Source organism: Drosophila ananassae, chromosome 3L (genome assembly GCF_017639315.1).
Source record: "Drosophila ananassae strain 14024-0371.13 chromosome 3L, ASM1763931v2, whole genome shotgun sequence".
NCBI lineage: Eukaryota > Metazoa > Arthropoda > Insecta > Diptera > Drosophilidae > Drosophila > Drosophila ananassae.
In genome coordinates, this window is record NC_057929.1 from 16267807 (window position 1) to 16283519 (window position 15713).

At 42.2% G+C, this 15713-nt stretch overlaps 1 protein-coding gene across 4 annotated transcripts in view; it reads right to left on the bottom strand.

The window, feature by feature from the left end:
* Positions 1-10817, bottom strand: part of LOC6494097 (diacylglycerol kinase 1) — a 37080-nt gene extending 26263 nt beyond the window's left edge. For 3 of the 4 annotated variants that reach the window (XM_032450629.2, XM_032450628.2, XM_032450626.2), the window contains exons 1-2: positions 10263-10817; positions 6759-6904 (exon numbers count right to left, since the gene is read on the bottom strand). The gene's annotated coding sequence lies outside the window, so the exon portion shown is untranslated. The remainder of the gene's footprint in view (positions 1-6758; positions 6905-10262) is intronic. The other variant, XM_032450627.2, reaches the window with a different exon arrangement.
* Between the last annotated feature and the right edge of the window lie 4896 nt (positions 10818-15713).

The following is a 15713-nucleotide window of genomic DNA, read 5'->3' on the forward strand; positions in this document are numbered from 1 at the left end:
TTCTTGCTTTTTTGCCACCTCGATTAAACTGATTTACGTGGGAAATTGTAACAAAAAGAGTTGTCAAAAATTAATCACTTAATATAGTTCAAAGCAAAATAAATTGATGTAAAAGTTAGAAGGAAACTTTTCAGGTACTACTACTACTACTAAATACTAGTGTTTCCCACTCTTGAATAAGGAAATTGCATTTTATTATTGAATTATTAAACATACAAAATGTAAAATCTCCAAAGAGCTTCTAAAAAGTATAAAATGTATTCCGAATATTTGATCATTTGTCATTTCACGAATATCCTGCCAACCGTTAAATCTCAGTGTAATCCTCTTCCGAACTAAACAAGGCTGTTGGCATATTTTTTTTCAGGGATATGGTGTGAAGCGGCCTGCAGCCCGGGCTTTGGGCCACGTTGCATGCCGAATGCGGCAAACACACAGTCCGGCTTTGCGAGTGCGGTATGTCCGCTGCTAAACGGCTTAAACCCAGCCATAAACTGACAGTTTAGCGCGTCGTCCACTTCGATGGCAGCTGGTCGATAACGAATGGCCGTGGCGGCGGCAAATGTCACACAACTCGAAGTGTAACCCCACAGCACTTGGGCATCGGTGGCAATGGCGGTGGCGCCACAGGACAACTGTACTATACTGTACATGTACTGCAACTAAATAAAGTAATGGAAAAAATGGAGAGCGGAAGGGAAGCCCTGCATCAATTAAATGTATGGATAAACGGAGGGAGCGGAGGGAGTGGCTTGAAATGCAATTGTGTTTCCGTTTGACTGACAGAACGGACTGGCCGCGGATATCTGCAAGGGGCAAGAGTGTGCTGTAGATACAGATATAGATGGCAAAATAAAAAGATACAGATACAGATGGAGATGGAGAAACAGGGTCAGGGTACAGAGATATACAGAAGCTTATGAGATTCATTCATCGTTCAAGATTAAATTTATTCATGGAAGTTATTGAAGGAAAAATGGTATAAAAATAATATTATAATAAAACATGTTATTAGCTATGAATATTTATTAAATTATTCCATATCCTTGTTAATAATCAAAAGGATGTAAAGCAAATCATGCCATGATAATGTCATAATAAACTTTACTCTTGAAATCTGAACAATTGAACAAATATAACTTCAATTAAATCAAATGACAGTAAAAATATTATTGCACAGACTTAAAAAAACATGTTATAACCACAGTTGTAAAATAGTTATAACTTTTTTTTAAAACCAATAATAGAAAAAAGAGTGAGATTGTAGTATTGTATAACCACCGAAAACGCTTATTAAGCATGGCGTCGCTGTTCGATTCTCGATTCTCCATTTTGGAATGGCGCTTTGTGCGCGACACACTTCCGCTTGTCAAAGCGAAAGGAAAGTGTGGAGAAAACGGCGGAGAAAGCCGTAAAGAAAGCGAAAAGCTCGGTGTCATTGTTATTTCGCTTCAGTTCTTTCCGGGGGCTTGGCGGAGTGGAGTGGACAGGCGCAGCTGTATTTGCGGCGGCAGTTCTACATAATTCTATAGTTCTATGGTTCTATAGTTCCGCCATAGGTCCTTTATCAAATGCTGGTCATGCACAATCAGCTGCGAGACTGGAGACGCTGCCAACAAAGGAAGATGACAACTGTTTCTGAAGCGGGACGGGATGGATGAGCGGCGGAGGGTCGGTCCTCTGGAGGTCTGCGCTTCAGACAGAGCTTTCATCCGCCCTTGTGACAGCAATTGAATCAAATTTATTGTCTGCATCCGATGCCATGCAGTTTCCCTCGGTTTCCACTCAACGTCGCGGCCCCATTGTCAGCTTGGCATGTAATGTCACGTCCTGTTTTTACGAGGATCAAGTGCACAAAGTATGACGCCGAAGCGGTTCAAAATGAAAAAATTAAATATAAATGAGATTTGCGCGTGGATTTCGCTCTAAGCATTGGCCCAACACTCCACCGATAAAAAATGTCAATGGCCCAAAGGAGGCGGCATTACCGGCAGACATCTCAAATAGAAAAATTGATTGCAGAAGTGGAATAAAAAGAAGTACCATAAATTGATAATCGAACAGAGATATTCTATATTCTATTCTTTATGGGAATACTTTATCAAAGAGTAAGAGTCTTCTTCAGTAAAGCCTTTGAGTTTTCCCAACAGAATAATGTCCAGTAACTTTAAAAATATCTTTAAACTATTAACACAAAGATACCACAAGCAACCTATCCCATTATAGGGTGTATTGCTTCGCTCAATTTGCTTTTGTTTGCTTTCAGTTTTCCATGGGTCTGGGTCTGGTCATGAAAAATGGTTTTCCCTCCGGCTCTCCACTGGCTCTTCTCCAGCCATCTCCGTTCACTTTAAACTTGGCCCCAAAAAACGTCCAAATGAAAAGAGGAACTCCGACTGATTCAGACATTCCGTGTTCTTTGTGTTTCTGCGCGATTTAATTGCTGTTAATTGGCCAGCTAAACAGTTGATGTTACTTTGTTTTATTGTCCGCCTGACGATGGGGGCCCGCCCGGCGATGGAGGCCCCTTTGGGGAGGCAACCCAGCTTCTAAGAGCAGGACTTTTAATTTTATTTACGCCAAAAGACCGCCAAGTACGTGCCGTGAATGCGTAATTAATGCTCGAAAATGTTTTATGCCGAAAATAACTCCGGACAACATAGTCTCTTCCTCCTCGTAGGGGCGGAGGACAAGGAAGCTTTTTGGCGAAAATTTTGCGGCACTGGCAACCCATAACCATAAATGTAGAAACCATTACTGAACTCAAGACCCCAGTGTCATACCTGATTCCCCAACAAAACTTTATGGTACAGAGACAGAAAAAGTTATTTAATTCAACACTTTTGAAGAAGTTTAACAAAAAAACTTTTGAAAGTTTAAATCAAATTACTTCTTCATAGGGTTTCTATCTGTCTGAAATATTATTTATATTTTTTCCCCAGTGTATCAATGTGCTAAAATACATTTCCGCTTGCCTTTCTGGAGAGATTTCCATTTTGCGAGCACGCCTTCTGACTTTTCACTTTGATCGACGGCCGGACAGCCTTTGGTGGAAATTGATGACGCCACATCGCACCCAACCTGTATCTGCACCACCCTTTTATCCACACCCCCACCCTTTTATCAACCCTCTTCCCGGAACAGTGTAAGCTTGGTAGCTTGGGAGGTGTGTTCATGTTCGTGTGGTGCTGAAAATAATTTCTTGAACAATAAAAAGTGTTTTGTCTACGATAAACAGAAGCGTGCTGGAGAATGGTCGTGCATGCCGGCGATCTATAAAAATAGACAGACAAACAAACAAATCAGATGGACAGACAAGCGGACTGGCGGACATGCGGACAGGCGGACAGACGGACAGAAATGGGGGAGACTCTCGCATCCATCGACACATATAAAAATACAAAATGATCTTATTTCTGACCTTACACATTGCCAGCACCTGTGTAACTTGAAGGCAAACAGTGATGCCAATTAGTATTGGGCCACAATTATTACAAAATTTTAATTTCAATAGGCTTTTGTGAAATCAAATTATTTAAAAATAGATCTAGGAGTTTAAATAATTCCACAATTTATAAAATTATAAATAATTCGTGCCAGCGTTTCTTGTTGTTTTGATTGATTTTTGAAAGATTGTTTACTTTTGTGATTATTGAAACCAAGATCATAAAATACGTTCATAAAAACCACATCTTTTCGGTTTATAGACCTATAGATCTGTTGTAAAGATAATAAAAGTAAACTTGCAGCACGACGGGGCATGGAAGACGGATATACCAAGGGGCAGGGAAGGGCAGGACAGGGATTTGATTTGATTGAATTGCCACAATTAGAAAGATTCGCAGATTTGCTCGCTTTGTTTGACTTTGTTTTGGTTGCGGTTTTAGCCACTTCCCGAACTCGTGGATGTTTACACGGAAGCTTCACTTTTCCGGCGAGCCTCCAGCCTCTCACCAACTAAATATTTGATGAGATGAAGTGGAAAATTTGGAACGAACACGGCCCGAAGGCAAAGATCAAGTGGCTAAGTGAAAGAATCCGTTTGGGGCAAAATTTCCTTTAATTCTGAATGGAACAAACTTCCGCCGGGTGAGAGAGATATTTAAGCTGGACCACGCCCCTCTGGTTTGGCTCTGGATGGTCTGGTTCGGCATGACAGTTGAGAAATAGCAGCACTTCCTACTAGGCCAGTGGCCAAATCGATTTGGATTCGTTTTGGCCTGAAGCGCAACCGGCAATGGCCAGCACTTACAACAAATACACCCGCACACACACACACACACACAAACTAAAATAGCAAAACGCTTTTTGGCTGCCCCAAATTACAGCTACACACACACACACACACACCGTCGAAGTAGAGTCGTTTATAAATCTGTGTGGTATCTCGTAACCGAGTGGCATACAGCATATACCACTCACCACCCGGTCGGCCTCTGACGTCAGAGCCCCTTTCGACCGCAGCGAAAATGGCCATTGAAATGTTGACGTCGATGGCGTTGCGAGTAACGGATTTGTCTCTGCGATTGCCTTGCCTTGTTATTGTTTAACACACACACACACACTCAGATGCGAGTGTGTGTTTGTTAGAGTGTGCGGTTTATTGACATTCAATGGCGGAAGGAGGCGGGATGCCTCTGCGTATGTGTATTTGTTTTGGTCAGTGCCAGAGATAGATGAAAAATTGATTGTGCTTCACCTCAACGTTTTGGAAAACTACAACAAAAAATACGGCCAACTCGTCACTCATGTGTGTCAATTAAGCTCAGTTTCTCAGCGATTGCACAATTGCACAAACCATGATCATTATCATCGTCTGTAACGTCCCTAGCCCCCACGTTGGGCGCCAAAATGTATGCTGAGGAATATTTTTCAGGTTAAGCGAACCGGTTGCCCCGGGTGACAGTTTGCCAATATTGAGATGGAATGCCACCATCCCCCCACATGACACATGTAACAAATTTGGAGCACTCGAAACTCGAATAAATCAAAGGCCTGACAAAATATTGAAAGCATTTTGTCGCTTAATTGGAGTGCCACGCGTTGCCATATACAAAGGACCAAAAAAAAGAGACCAAAATTGGAGGGAAACTTTGACTGACTGGCACATTTGACATTGAGGCTGACACGCTGCATCCAGCATGGTGTAACCTCAACTAAATGGTTGTCAATGGGTTTTATCCGAAGGATAAGAGAGTCTGTAAAGGCCAATTTAAGGCTTTAATGTTCATTTTTAGAAAGATATAATAAATTCAGGCTCTTTCAGTTTGCATTTAAATTGAATATTTAAATAAGTATCTGTAATTTGGATGGAATATTGAGTCATCTATGGGATTTGACCATCCGCTGCTGGCAGATGCGATTAGTTCTCTGTGTTGTAAACATTATCCTGATGGCAGGACGATTTCTTTTTCAGCACGTTAACCCTGAATGTGAGATCCCAAAAGCGGACTTTGGGTTAGTGTGGGCCTTCAATGGCACTTTTAACAGGGGACTCTCTGGTATACAAAGGACCTTCCCATTCCTCTAAAATCCACACACACACACATACAGAGAGACTCACGCAGTTGTCGGGCTGTCAGACGCCATTATCACATATTGCCGTCACTTTGCGTTCGCCGCTGTCGTTGTCGTTGTCGTGGTAGTTGTAGTTGTAGTTGTATTTGTGGCCGTAATGCGCAAATACTCGTATGCCAAAGGTTCCCCGGTTCGAGTCCGGTTCGAGCTTGAGTCCATGTCCATGTCTATGTCCGTGTTCGCATAGTCACATATCCGCATCCACATCTGGGACATATGCAAATGGCAAATGGCGAATAGCGGATAGCGGATGGCGGATGGTGAAATGGTGAATGGCAAATGGTGGATGGCAAATGCCAAGTCGGTTTTTACACATGAGCCTTATTTGCATCTCATTAACATCCGGGCTCTCAGGATCCAACAATAGCCGTAGTGGCGTCATCAGTCCCGTCCATTGTTGGTGTCATTTCTATTTCCGTTTTTTCTCAATATGCCATCGGTGAGGGATAATTGTTGCACTAAAAATTGTATGCTTCGCTTATTTGCCAGCCACGCCTAATGAGCATGTCCTTCGTCCTTACACACATACATACTAGTATATATATATATCGATATAATGATTGACATGTGATGTATGTATTCCATACATGTAGGAGGGCCTGTTGTGGCTGGTAGTTAATGTCACAAATTTTGATAAATTGTTTTACGACCATAATTTGTGCAACTTTTATCGCCTTTTTTGTAATGGCTTTCCTATTAGTGTTTTATGTGCCGTAAAAGTGGCGCAGGACCTTCTCAGTCCTCAGGACATTCATCATTATGCTGATAGTTGATAGTAGAAGTGGCAACAAAATGAAATTAAATTATTTACACACGGCAGAGGACAGAGGGACTTGGGCGTTTGGTGGGCGCCTTTTGCATTTTATGACAGCGCAAACATGCCACACTCTTATTTATTCAACATTTTGTTGAACATGCGCTCAAATAATTCATGTTCGGGCCGCCTGTCGCTCCACTCAGTGCGTAACCTTTTGGGGCCAACGCACAAGGGTTAAAGCCAGGTTAGGCCCATGTCCCGGCCGGAGACAGATACAGTTGCTCTGTACACACACAAAACAGATACAAAGATATGTAGATACAAAGATACTCGACTTCCCCTGGGGAACGAAGGACGGGGCCTGACTGTTTACATTTTGATGAGCATCAACGAATTATTTGACTATTTATACGTGTTTACATACCTGCTGCTGCTGCTGGTGCTGCTCGATGGCTCTGCTGCCGGGATAGAGCTTCAAGTAGAGTTGCGGGAGGAGAGAGAGACGGCTGTAGGGGCGCCGGAAAGAGACGGGAAGTCACGGGGCAGCTCCAAACAACTGGCTAGTGCATGCTGCAAAGAAATTAGCACACAAACTAAGCTAACTGGATGGTAGGAGGAGGCGGAAATCTGCTCGGCCAACATCAGATAAGGCCGAGCTCTTTTTGGCCAAATATTTCGCATGTTTGCGCGGAAGCCCCAGTCCCTGCCCCAGCCCCAGCCCTCCCTGAAGGTAAATATTATTGTTCTACGGACTCAAAAGCGGACTCGCTTTTGCGTCTAAAATTAAGCTAAGACGAGGCTTAAAGTGTTAATTGAAATGGCCCGAACAGCAGTTAAATAATTCATTTAATTGAGTTTACTTTTAATCACTGCTGCCAACTCGTTGCAACAAATAGTGGCACTAGAAGTTTGCTTGCTTGCCTCCCTCTGTTTGAGCCAACTTGTGATTGTGTCTCTGAAGTTGCCACTTTTGTGGAGTTTCAAGCTGGTGCGCTGCAATAAATTTATCTTAATATCCGAGTTTTGTGCCAACCTGGGGAGTCTAAGCGCATTTTTCATTCTAATGGAGTTGCCCCAACAATGCATGGCAAACTTTTCTTCTTGCCTCGTTTTTCGGCTTGCCACATCCGCAAACAATGCCAAAAGGTAGCACATGGGTAGAAGGATACCCATACAGTTGTGGTTAGCTGATAAGGTCTTCTGAAGATACTACTTCCCCAGTCCCTTGGCCAAGTCCTCTTGGCCAAAATAGTCGAAACTTTTGACAGGAAAGTTTTGTTTTGTTGCTGAAATAATTTCCTTGTTACTCAATGTGTGAAATGGAAATAATTCTGGCTTATGATCCCCGGAGAGCTGGACCGAATGGCATTTTAATCAAGTTTTGAAGGAAGTTCATTAGCTGCGGGTACAGTGTGCTCTGTTCACAGGGCGTATGAGTGATGACGATGAGTGGGTGGGTTGGTGGGTGGTTGGGTGATTAGAGGGTAGACCCTGGGTGGTAAACTTCGATTAGCCCTCGAACTTTGTGGGGGCCGATAAGTCGCTGCCATTAAATGCTCGTTAGTAGTCGTATTGCCGTATCTGTTTGGCGAGAGCGGGAAATTATCGGGCGGGCATCAGCGGCACCAGCGTTTTCCTCTAATCAGTGCTCGGCGAATGCAAACAAAAAACTGACATGAATGAAATTTACAGAGCCAGCCGGCTAAAGAGGAGCGAGAGGGGCCAAATGGCTTTCAGCTACTACCATTATTTGTTGGCCTGGGTATCGTGTATCTTGCCGCGGGCCATGCAGAAAAAAAACCAGACTTTGGCTCAGACTGCCAAAAAATGCGTGTGCCACGCCCCTGGGCTTGCTTGCTACACTGATTTGCGTGCTAAAGACACACACACACACACCCCATGCACACCCCGTGGTATTTGGGGGATACTTTTGGGTTCTGTGTCACATTTTTGTTTTGAGTTTCGTGGCTATTTCTCGTTGTTCGTTGTTTTGTTGCTATTTTTGCCATTTTGTTTGTTTTGCTGGCTGCGCGACGCTGCGGCTTATCACATAATTTGAATAAAGTAGCTGCAATCTTGTGTCAGTTTATCGCAAATTAGACCGACAACGGCGGACGACGGCGACGACGCCACAGATAAAAACATCAGCGGTGGCCAACGCGGCAAATTGTCTGTGGACAGATCGCTAGTTTACTGGCCAGAGGGGGCTTCCAAATAAGATGCACAGAGAGAAATACATTTTACTCTCAAATAGTATCTAAAAAGAGGAGATTCTCTTAACTCTTAGGTGCAGCCTTTCGGCCAAGTGCAGCTGCGACGGAAGTCGCAACCCAAAATGCTGAACTTTAAACAAAATTATCAAGTATACGCCTAGGTGGCTGGCTGCATTTTTTTCCCTCCAATTTGTTGACTTTATGCTGGAAAATCAAATTATGCACGTGTGCAGCCCAGGTGAGATTGGTAAAAGGGAGCCAAGGCGAAAAATGGATGGGCAAAAATAATTGAATCAGTCGCAAATTGCAGGACATGCCTCGCATCCTTTCCAGCCTTTCCTACTTCCCACCAGCCTTCCTAGTGCCTGCCTGCCACGGCTACTGTTCGTTGGTGGCTGCCTCATGTTACCCATGTTACGGATGTTACCGATGTTGCCGTCTGGTTCTGTCTGTTCCCGGACGTTCAGCAAATTGCTTGACACTTTTAATTATGGAAATTGACTAACGCTCTGATGGCTCTGGAATACGATGTCAGTGCGAAGCATAAGTTACGCGGATTCCCTGCCATTTTCCAATTTAATATTGTTCAAAATGGAATGAGGCAGTGGGTAAGGGAACAATGGGAACCTCTCCATCAGTTTTGAGGAACATAAATCCACATTAACGACTGGAGACCTGCTAACGTGGCCCATAAACAATGGGAATAAAACAAACGATCGTTTATTTAGTCGGAATGGGTGCTGGGTCTGGTTCGGTGGGCTCTGGACAAAAACCGAAAAGACGCAATCAAATTTTCCACGAAAAACTGCGAAAAGCTCCAAATGAAGACGTTTAATTGGAAAGCAGTTTTGTTTCTTAGCAGCTAGAAGCTAATGAAAAGAAAAATCAAATCGAATCGAATTGAATCGAATCGTGCCACCCGAATTATGGCCTCTGAAAGCAAAAAAGAAAAAAATGCCAAAAACTTTTTGATTTATATTTTATTTCTTTTATTTTTTTGTTGAAAATGATTGTTTGATTTTCTCAGAATTTCGGTATTGTCATTCCTATATAGACTTTCCATTCTAAAAAGCTGAAAACATTCAGAATGGTGTGTATTTCTTTACCGTGTATTCCATGAAAATTCCCCTTTTTGCGGAAATATTTTGGCAACACTCATTTGCCTGTCAACGGGATCGTAATCGAACAGGTCTATATAGTATGTACCTCTTCGTATATGACGGCAGAAGCACATTTGGTAATTGCACCTCGGAAAGTGCTTAACATGATGCACTGGCACTGAAAAATATTAACTCTGCCATTCCGCGGGGCCAGTGGATGTGGATGGCCTGGGCGGCCATTATTTATTTACATTTTCCGCTCCCGGTTCTTTATGTCATCATTCCGTATTTCGTAGTAGTATTCGCCTGGTTTTTCCCCAGCTGCCATTGGCCTTTTCTGGCTGGCTGGCTGCCGCCTGGTTTTCGGTGCGAGTGTTTACTTTTCCCCGCTGATTGTTGCTGCCGTACCTTAATGCTCTTTTCACTGCTTCCCAGACTGATGGAATGAAATTCATTCCACGGCTAGGTTCTTGCCAGACACGAGCCTCGACCCTGTTCCCTAAAGGTGTCTCGGCAGGCAACACAAAAAATTTACATATTTCGGGGCCAGGAACTTGTTCGCACTCCTTCGGTTAAATTAAAGGAACCCCATTCACCTCTGACACATGCCCTCACCTTTTTCGCCACAGCTTCTGTTTGCGTTTTGCTGCTCACTGCTCCCTGTTCCCTGGTTCTCTGCTCCTGGCTGGTTTCCGTTTCCTGATGTTGCCAAAGTTGCTGCTTAAATTAACACTGCAGCATCTTGTTGTCCTGGCGGTGTGGCACTTTTTCCTAGCATATTTTGTTGCGCAGTTGGACGCGTGTAATTGTAATTTATTCACACTTGTTTATGGCACATGGCAAATGCCTAACAGTTGCTGTTTACATTCACTTTTCTACAATTTTTTGCATCTAAGAAGTACCTATAAAGTAATTCGTTTTCTTCCACCACCCGCGCACTTTAATTTTTGTGTTTTTTTTTGTTGGTTTTTTTTGTTTTTTGTATATAATTTTTGTGTTTAATGGATTGTGTGATTTTTTTTATATTTTTATTTTTACTACAAAAATATATGTGTGGTATGTTTTGGATTTTAATTGGCCCTAGAACGATTGGTTGTAGCGGCAGCTGGGTAGGAGCCCTCTGGGAGCTTTTTAGCTCGATGGTAACGCCGGCACGTCCACTAACGAAAGTGAAGACTTTTCCGAAGAGCACTGCCTTTTATAGCCGCTGGCTCTCGCAAAGCAATCAGTGATGCCAATATGGCTTGCTAGTGATAAAATTGAATTATTTTATTTAAATGAAGGTATAAAATAGATTTACAAAAATCTTAAATAGATGTTCATACTCTTTAATTATTAAATACATTACATAATAAATATAGAATATATTTTATTTTGCTACTCATTTTCTTTTTATTCTGTATTTATTTTTAATGTATGCTCTTAAAAACTATTTTATTTTAGCGAAATACTTTATTATTTACACTTAAAAGCTTAAATAAACAAAGTATGAACTGAGAAAAAGAATGAGAAAAAGGAAAAAGGATAATATAAAAATATTTCCTTGCCTAAGATTTAACTCCACTTTTACCTTTAGCCTATTTATTTGGCTTTTTTCCGCTCTTAAGTCTCACATTCTCATGCACTCCCACACACTCTGTTATCAGTGCCATTACTGTCGCTCTTTTGCGCACTCTCTCTCGCCACTTTCTAAAGCTCTTTAACAGCTGAGCACCTCTCTTAGGCACTCTCTCTTTGCCTGTGCAGTGATTGCATTTTCTTATCAGCAGGTCTGCCATCTTATGACGTCACAGAGACCCAATTGCCCAATTGCACGTGTTAAATATATTGTTGTGTGTGTGTGGTGGTGTGCGTGAGGGCTAATACGGGTGTTGGTGTGTTTTTCCGACTTGTGGCCATAAATTAGCAAATAACCTTTTGCGCTTCGCCTGATTTTGGCTTGGTCTTGGCCCGCTCTTTCTTGTTTATTTACACTTTTCTCTCAGCGAATGCTTATTGCTCTTTCGCAGCGACTACTTGGCTTTGTTATTGTTGTTCTATTGTTTTCAGGGCGCCCGTACCGCCCCTCCCCACCCCGTTTGCATTCAGGCCCTCTGTTGATTTATCTTAAAATATGTTATCTGAAACGGCGCATAACTTAGACTCCAGCAGAGTCTTACTTTCGGCCCATGAGCCATCCGCCTTCAGCCTTCAGCCATCCGACATCCAGCTATCCGCCATCCGACCACCCAGCCCATCTCCTGGAATTTAATATAAATAAATGTTTACAGGAAAACTTTCCTTTGAAAATTGTACACACTTATGTACCTTTTGTGCTTTCCCTCGATAAGCAGCCCCTAGAATTTCTAGAAACAACCAAAGTTTTTGGCATTTTCAATTAGAAAAGTTCCCGTCTAGATTTAATTATTGCCAAATATTAAGTTAATGGAGCATAACTGCAAAATATAAAGTCCAGATCGGGCTTTAAGACCAAATTGAATTTCCATAAGAGTCAGTTATTTGCTCAGCTTGGTAATAACCATTTCTATGAGGAACATGAAACGCAGATTAAGCCGGAATCTGCGCTGAAAAAATTGCTTATGTTCAACAAAAAAAGTACTTCCTACCCCCTTACCGCGTTTTCCGGTTTTCCGGTTTTACGCATAAAAATTTGCGCCAATTTTTCTGCGCTTTACAGCAGATTGCCACTTCAGGCTGGGCACTCCATCCCAGCCCCCTCCACCATTTTGTTTTCTACTTATTTTTTTTTTATTTTTTTTTTTTATAGAGGAAGTCCAGATTCTCCCGGTTCGCACACAAACGCAATCGCACTCACGCAGACACAGAGGCATGCAAAAAGCGTTGCCTACTTTTAGGCAGCCGCTGCCGCCATCATGCTGTGCCAGAAATTGGAACTCAACTGGGGAGACCAGGAGGGCGGGCAGGCGACTTCCTCCTCCTACTCAGTTCCTTTATTTTTAGCAGTAGCATAATTTTTTATTGATTGGATTTCAGTGAAAATCACTTCCGGCGATAAATTTGTTATGCAGGCAACGATTCCGTTTGGTTATGTCCTGGCTTTCTGTTCTTCTTTGACTTTTCCGTCCTAGGACCTCCCATACCCTCAGGAAAAAACACGACAAAAAAGCGAAGCAACTTTTCGATGCTGGTCTGTGGAACATTTCCCCACTCGACTGACACTTTACAGGAATACTTTGTGTTTTGATTTATTTTACTTTTGCGTCAATGTCAATCGTAACTGGATTTTGGAAGACAGGACGACAGGACGATAGAACGGCAAAGGACAGAACAGGAGGGCCTTGAGAGTTTGGTTGCTTGTTTAACTCGAAATTTGTTTGTTTGGCTTTCGTTATGCTTCTTCTGCACTAATGGCCGATGGGGGTTGGCAAATGGAAATGGAAATGGCAAATGGCTACGAGTATTGACAAAGAAAATTTGCACACTGTTTGCATTACATTACATTCACATCCCAGTCTCAGTCTCTGTGTGTGTGTGTGTGGAAAGAATATGGCGAAAAAGATATGGGAGCATCCTTTAGGCAAAATCAAATACAAACACATTCCCAACAAATTACTGCAAAATGTTATCGAAAAGCATGGCGGGCGGGTAATTTAATATTTCAATCAGAGGGAAAAGTGAGCCCGGGGTTACTGACCCAGCTCGCCTATTTTAGTGTCCTGGCAACCGGTGAGGGCCCATTGGGTCTAAACATTAACCGTCGAGTGGCACAAATCAAAGCAAATGAACCACTAAAGACACGTCCATAGCCATAACAACAGCTGCTGGCCCGCGAACGGGGACGGGGATGGGACTTTGTGGCCAAGAGAACCGTGACGTCACGAGTTCGAGGCAGAGTTCTAACCCGAACCTAAAGAGAACCAAAGAGAGTGTTACGTCCTGCGTCGGCGCTGGTCAGAAGGACTCACGGACTCGCCGGACTTCCGGCTAGCGCAGCGACCATATGACATCATTGAAAACAAACCCCGAGCTTTGGTAATGAAATTATGCGTTTTTTCTTTTATTTTTCTTTTGCCATTTTTGACACCGCCTTGGGCATCGCGTACCAATGTGTTGGTGCAAATGTCCTGTCGGTGTGAATAGTTTTTGGCTTCTGCTGTGGCGCCTATTGAGAGGCTGACGTCACTGCTGCTCCTGCCACACTGCCACCGCTTCGGCTGCTGCTGCTGCTGCCATTGCCGCTGGGTGTGCACTCGAATGTAAAATTGGCAAATAAATAGGATTTGATATTTAACGTCCTGCTGCAAGGAAGCCATGCGCAGACGATGGTGACATAAGACTGTAACCAAAGCAGCAGCAGAGCAGCCAAACAAAATCCTCGGTCACTTTGGTTAGAGGATTGTCCTGGCAACTCGGCCGTAAAATCGTCTAAATGATAAAATTATAACAGCGAAATTATCATTTAAAAAAAATCAGTTGACAAGGAAATTTAAATAAAATTCCATTAGGTAGCTTAAATTTAATTTTCGAGAGGTTATTCTTGAGGAGGAAATTGCCAAATTTATGGCTGAAATAACATCGCTGGCCAGGTGACCGCTGACCGTTGGCTGGCCAAAGGTCATCGCCACAGACAATCTCATTTCGTCGGCCTAATTGAATCATGAGCACGTGCCACATTTTTTGGTTTATACGAGTTTTCTTTGCGATTCTAGATAGATGTGTATTTTAACTAAACTCTAAGTTGCAATGTCTAGGTCTGCTATACTATTGGCTAAAAGCAATATGATTTTATTTGATTTTTAGCCAATATTTCAGCTAAATTAAAAGCGATTTCGAAAAGGTTTAAACCATTTAATAATTAAAACTTCAATCTTCTCTGATTTATAACAAAATATGACAAAATAACATTTTTTTTAGTCAAAATATGGTAAATATGGAAATATATTTGGAAATAATATTCTTAAAGATAAGATTGGATCAGGAGGTGCAAAATTTATTAATCGGCCCACTATTGGCTATTATTGATAAATCCCAGAAATTTCCCACTTTTTTCTATTATACATTTTTTTCTCAACATCTTCCTAATGAATTAGTTTTTGGTAAATATTGATTTATTTAATTTGTCATTAAAGACTGATACTACTTAGAGAAGACTAATTATGGTTTAAAAAATATAAAGCTAACAAGAATTTTAAAACCATGTCCCATCAGTTAGCTTACATAAAATCTACCTCAGATTCATCTTAAGGTGAAAATAACCAAAATTATCGCTGTCATACCATCACTGTCCAGGTGACCGACGACCGATGGCCGGTCAAAGGTCACCGCCACAGACAATGTCATTTCGCCGGCCTAATTGAATCATGAGCACGTGCCACATTTTCCAGTTTATACTACTTTTCAATCATTTTGGGCCACAAAACAAAAGCAAATGCCACCTAACAGCTCTAGCTCTGAGAGTGCTCGCCCATTTGGCTAGCTATTGTTTTATGCGCTATTACACCCGCTTTTACAGAAAGGAGCGCAGGATGCTGCAGTCCACGCCACGCCCATATACTCCTTAAAAATTAAGTGACGTCAATGGCTAAATGACTGAGTGGCTGCCGGAATGACGATCCCTTAACGTGGAATGAAGATGGTCCATGTTTTATGGACACGCCTGTGAGTGCGGTTATGCGGCGAGACGATGTGCCATTACAGCGGAGCATACTTTCGGGCGCCCTTTTTGGAACGGATGGCCGTCCAACGGATGGATGGCAGCTGCAGTTGACTGAAAATTGAAATATTAACAGAAATGAAATCATAAAAAAGCTGTAGAAGAATAAAATTGTAAGGTCAGGACATTGTAAGGTTGTATAATTGGTATGAAATCTTTAAGGTATACTGTTTATCTACTCTAAAAGTTTAGTTTTTAATATCTTTAGTTTGATTCATAGATCAAAATATAGAATCAAAGATAGCTTGCCTCCAAAAAGTAGGCAGCAGATTGCTTCAACGGATTACCGTTGTTTGGTGTGATCTTAGTGTGGCCAAAGAAATGAAATGAGAAAATAACCTCGATCTGATATTACGAGTATTACGATATTACGATCCAACATAGTACTACGA